Here is a 5,080-nt window from a genome sequence, read left to right as displayed (position 1 = left end):
TAGCTTCCAGAAAAGAATTACCATTTTGTCTGATGTGAAACTGTAACACTACAGCATTGAGCTGCGTGGTGGTAGTATAGCAATGACCTTGAACAGTGAGCATCCTACTGGGGTGAGCTGGAAAGCCAGTCTAGCCTGTATTATTTTATTATGCTAGACCTCCTTCTCCTATTTAAGAATGAATTGGTTCCACACATAATGTGCTGAGCTGTTGCCAGTGCTCTTTTTTTGTTAAGTAATGATCTTAGAAAGTAAAATGTCTTTAGTCTTCCCTTACCTGTTTAACAGCAGTGAGAATAATCTTGTATTTCACCAAAACTACAAGTGTTTAGTTTCCAGCATCGTGGATAATTGGTGGTTTCTCTAAAAAGACTTGAACAATTACTTGGTATAGAAAAATGGCTCTTAAAGAACTTCTCTGTAAAATCAAAGGTGAAGGTGTTAAACCCAGACAATAAAACTTAGATGAAAGTAGGCAGCAGAAGGGGCCATAAGAGGAGCAGATTGTCCTTTAAGCTGCACTGTGTTGTGTAAGGTGTTACCTCTCTCTTTGTCTAATCAGATTTCACGAAGAAAGCAAAGCTATTCTTTCCTGATGTAATTCAACCGGAGCCCTCCGCTATAAAGCACCTGCCTTTCTTGCTTTAGATATGGTTGAGAGACCCCAGGTTTTGATAGGAGTTGGTTAATCCCTAACCCAAGCATGTGACCACAGCAACACCTGCCATGCAGGTGAGCTTTTAGTCTCGTTAATATACAAATACAGTTATAGATTTTTGTATCAACCTCGCACACATACACACCCAATGGTGATCATCAAAAGTAGGAGAATTTAATAAAATGGGATTGTAAACGTCTAATGTACTTTTTGTTGGGCAATAAAATTGTCCACACGTTGTAATTGAGGTCTGAAGTTAACTTGCTTGCTGGGGCCTCTCTAGGGTAGATTACGTAGACTAGTAGAGCGCACAAAAAAAAAAAAAAAAAAAAAGTTGTTCGTGCTCTGCTTTTCCTCCTGGTTTGTCCACTCGCCTTTCCTCCTTAACTCTGTCTTGGGTTGGTGCCCACTGTATTATCTACTGCCATCAAATGTTTTAAAATTAAGCACACATTTGAAACATCTGCTTGATTGAGACCCTCCACGGTGACTATTAAGCTTTTGCCTCTGACATTTTCCAAAGTCCTTGGTTCTCTTCTCATCTCCTGAGTGACCCTGATATAGTCCCCTGGAGATCTGTAAAGCAGGCTCCTGTACTTCCTGAGTGTGCAGATACTGGAAAGTGAAGTTTGGGCTAAAGGTTCATGCTCGGGCTTAAATTTTCTAAAACTCACCTACATTGTATAGGTGGCCGCTGTGAAATTTAGATCTGGAGCTTCTTAGATTCAGTTCTGTCCCAAAGTTTCACGCGTGTGATTTCTGACTTGCACAGAGAGAAATGTTAACCTAGCTTTCCACCAGCTACATCATAGATGTTTGGGGAGGACTACATCTAGTTTACTAAATGAGGAAGAGTTGAATACAATCCCGTACAGATAAAGTGATGGTTCAGATAAGAGGGGTTGTGACTCATCAATGTATGTAAGGATCCCACTGAGAAGGAGTTAATTTCGTTGTTTCAGAAGGAATTTTGCAAGATGTGTGCCAGCTCCGTTGCCGTATGACTGCATTTTCTGTGGGCACCAGCGTGTTGGTGTGCTGACAGACTTTTACCAGGAAACAGCACTAATGTTTTACAGAACACTGCTGTATTGTTTTACAGAACAAACTCTTGATGGGATATTTGTGAGGATCTAGCTCTGCTATTTCATTTCTGCAGCAGCTTTCTCCCCTGGCGAGTTTACACTAGCTTGCACCCTTACGTGAGACTATCCAAGGGGTGTTACGGTGCCCCATGACCTTCCTTAACACTGCTTTTCCAGGGCCTTTGGTGATGGCTCTGCTGTTATGTGACATGATTGAGGTGGGCTTACCAGTGGGGTTAGTGGGACTGGAGCCCTCTAACAGCATCTGCTTTGCCATGTGTGCTTCAAGTCATTTCACAGGGGTATGGTCACAGCACTGCACGCTCTTTCTAGCTGTACTGCATCATCTCTGCTGGTTCCTTGGGACTTAAAAGTTAATACTCCTCTGGAAGACTGTAGTGGGTCAGACACGGTGCTCTAAAAATACTTTTTGAATATATTTTAAAAAGCTGAGTTATGTGACCTATCGCAGAAGGCGCTGGGAGGACACCACGTCTGCTCTGTAAGCTCCTTGGGGCAGAAATCTTATCTCTTGCAGTCACAATAGATAAAGGGAAGAAGACATGGAAAGAACACTCGTACATATTGTTTTTTCTTTTTGGGCATGACAGGATGTTTTAAATTCTCTGGTTGTGACTGTAGCCAGCAGAGGGAGTTCAAGACACCATTTCAGCCTCCAGCCACCAGGTTGGGCTGTGCGATCAGCGCTTCTGGATGCACTTAGGGGAACATTCCCAGCATAGTTCAGTGCTGGGGCCTGAAAAAAGGGTTTGGAATACAGTTGGGTTTTATTTTTATGCAATAACGTCAGAAGGTATGTTTTGAGGCAGTGAATTATCAGTAATAGACATCTGTTTGCAGCAAAATGTTTGTATCTTGAACACTTCTGCATTGTGCTTGGTATGAAAATGTAAGAGGAGAAAAGTGAAACTTCTTACCAACTGGCAAATCCAGTTTTATTGTTCCATCTGGATGAACTACAGCTAAATACCATTAACTGATAATGAGTCACAAAGCAATCTTTGATCTTTGAGAACCCCAGAGAACATCAGTGGACAAAACATTTTGAAAATAACATCTAAATTTTAACATGATTAAATTTTCTTGTAGACAGCTCTTGGGAAAGAAGTTAATTCTTTAGGATTTTTGTGTATATTCTACGACCTGTATGTTCTGGTGGCAGAGACATTCTGCTACATCTGATGTGCCAAACAAGAATAATAATGAAATATGTGAAAGTAAATCAAGCACTGCTGGGCTTCCTTTAAACCTGTAATTGTGGTTCCTCTGTATAAGAAGTTTTCAATTAAGCATTCATCTGTTGAGCAGTCAGGGTCTTTTATATCATCTCAAGTTGATAACTGAAAATGTAAACCCCATTTTAAAGTCATTCACTGTATAAATTGGTCCTGCAAATTTGAAATCTTACTAATTTGAGCAGATGCACGTGTTGCTGCCCTAGCAATCTGGACAAATTCTTCAGAACTGAGGGGCTTGTTCTTGTGTGGAAATACATATTGCCAAAAACTTCTTTGCTAGTTTCTTTAATTTCTTTAAATCAGCATTCTGCAAATATATATTTTTACTGCAAAGAAAGCCGAAATGTTTAAATGTTTGAACACTTAATTATAGGTGGAGTGAATGTCAAGAGACAAGTAACAGCATTTCCTTTTTCACTTAAACCTGATGGGCTGCCGCTTGTGTTTATATATCATCACAAACTTAATTTAGATGTAGTAGCTAGGACTAAAACAAGTTGTGCTTTGTAAGGAGACCAAAGAAAGAAACTGAACAGTCCCTGAGTGAAAACAGTGAGGGGAATCGGCGTGTCTGGCATTGACATAATACTGCAAAATCAATGCTTTGATCGACTGTAAAGCATAACAGCTGTGTGAAAGGTTTGGGTGGTTAGCTGGCATTATCTCCCGTGTAGAGGAAAGTACATTGTAAACCAGTAAAAGTTAACTGCCAGAGCACAATGATGGTTTTGTGACTGGGGATTCAGATAAAGTTTTGCTTCTGTTGGCAGAATGATAAAAAGGACTGGGGCCATTTGCATACAGGTGAGGAAAGGCGGCGATGTCCCATGTTACACCACAGGTATGCCAAGTGCCTCAACTAGAAGTGCTGCCCTTTATTTACCTTGAATTTTTTTATTTTTTTTTTTTTTAACCTGGTTAGATACCGAGTGTAAGACTTGGGAATGGGCAATACCAGGAGAAGTCATAGGGTGGCAGCAGAGCATTTGCCACTGAGCACGGCTTCCCAGCAAAGTACCCGCAGGGAGGAGGGAAGTTCTGCCTAACTTCGGTGTCGGGGAGTGGAAATGAGATCTCAGAACGGTGTCTATGGGAGAGAGCACTCTGAGTTTGAGACAGCAGATTTCTCTGCAAAAGTGTGTTTATGTGTGTGTATATGTATAACACACAGATTTGTGTATATACTTGTACACGTAACTCTACGTCTCTGCGTGGCGTCTGCAGGTTCTAGCTCTGTGATAGTGGTGAGGAGCTTTAACGTGATTGCTACAACTACCAGCTCCCAGATTAGATCCCATGTCCCTGGCAGTTCAAGCTTGTTCCTAAGATACACAGCTTGGTGCAGGTGTGAATAAAGCCATGTAATAGTGCTAAATTACTTTTCTGCTGGAAGCAATCAAGTGGGTCTGTGAATGTGACCAGCAATATCCACTTTCACCAAAACTGATAGTTTTTATTAGTAGTGTCTCTCTGTAACAAAAGTATGAGAAGCAGGTGAGTTAGTACTTATTATCCTTTTAAGGAGTTAACCTCTCCATATTTATTCTACAATGCAAATGTTGAGCCTTTTTGGACTTCCCACAGGCATCACAGACAGGCTGGCTTGAGAATGGCATGTCCCTGCACCAGAGAGGGACTTCTGATTCACAGCTCTTACTGAGCACTGAGCTGAGTGGGAGCTACCAAAACCTGGACTCAAGATCTTGCCTCGGTAACACTGAGTTTTTCTGAGCTACTCTGATGTCTGTTTGGTTCAGGACTCATCTGGATTTGGGAGTCCCTGCTGAGGCCAAGGCCAACAGCCCATAGAAATGAAATATTGCCTCTGAAGTAGAGCTACCCTGTTTCCAAGCTCTCACTGAGCTCAGAATTCAGTGCTTGCTCCTCCATCTCCAAAAGTTATTATCTCGTACCGGTAAGAGGCAGCATTTCCTGGGTCCCAGCTCCCTAGGAGCCTTAGCCCCTTGTTCACTGGTGGCGTATGGCCTTTTCAAGGAATAAGGGGGTTTGGCTCCTGCAGAGCTTAATAAAGCTTATTTCTACACCCTGTTTTGAGTAGTGTTGGGAACTCTTTGAAG

This window comes from Pterocles gutturalis, unplaced genomic scaffold (genome assembly GCF_000699245.1).
Source record: "Pterocles gutturalis isolate BGI_N339 unplaced genomic scaffold, ASM69924v1 scaffold8691, whole genome shotgun sequence".
In the NCBI taxonomy this organism is placed as follows: Eukaryota; Metazoa; Chordata; class Aves; order Pterocliformes; family Pteroclidae; genus Pterocles; species Pterocles gutturalis.
The sequence above is the reverse complement of the archived record's forward strand: the minus strand, read 5'-3'. Positions refer to the sequence as shown.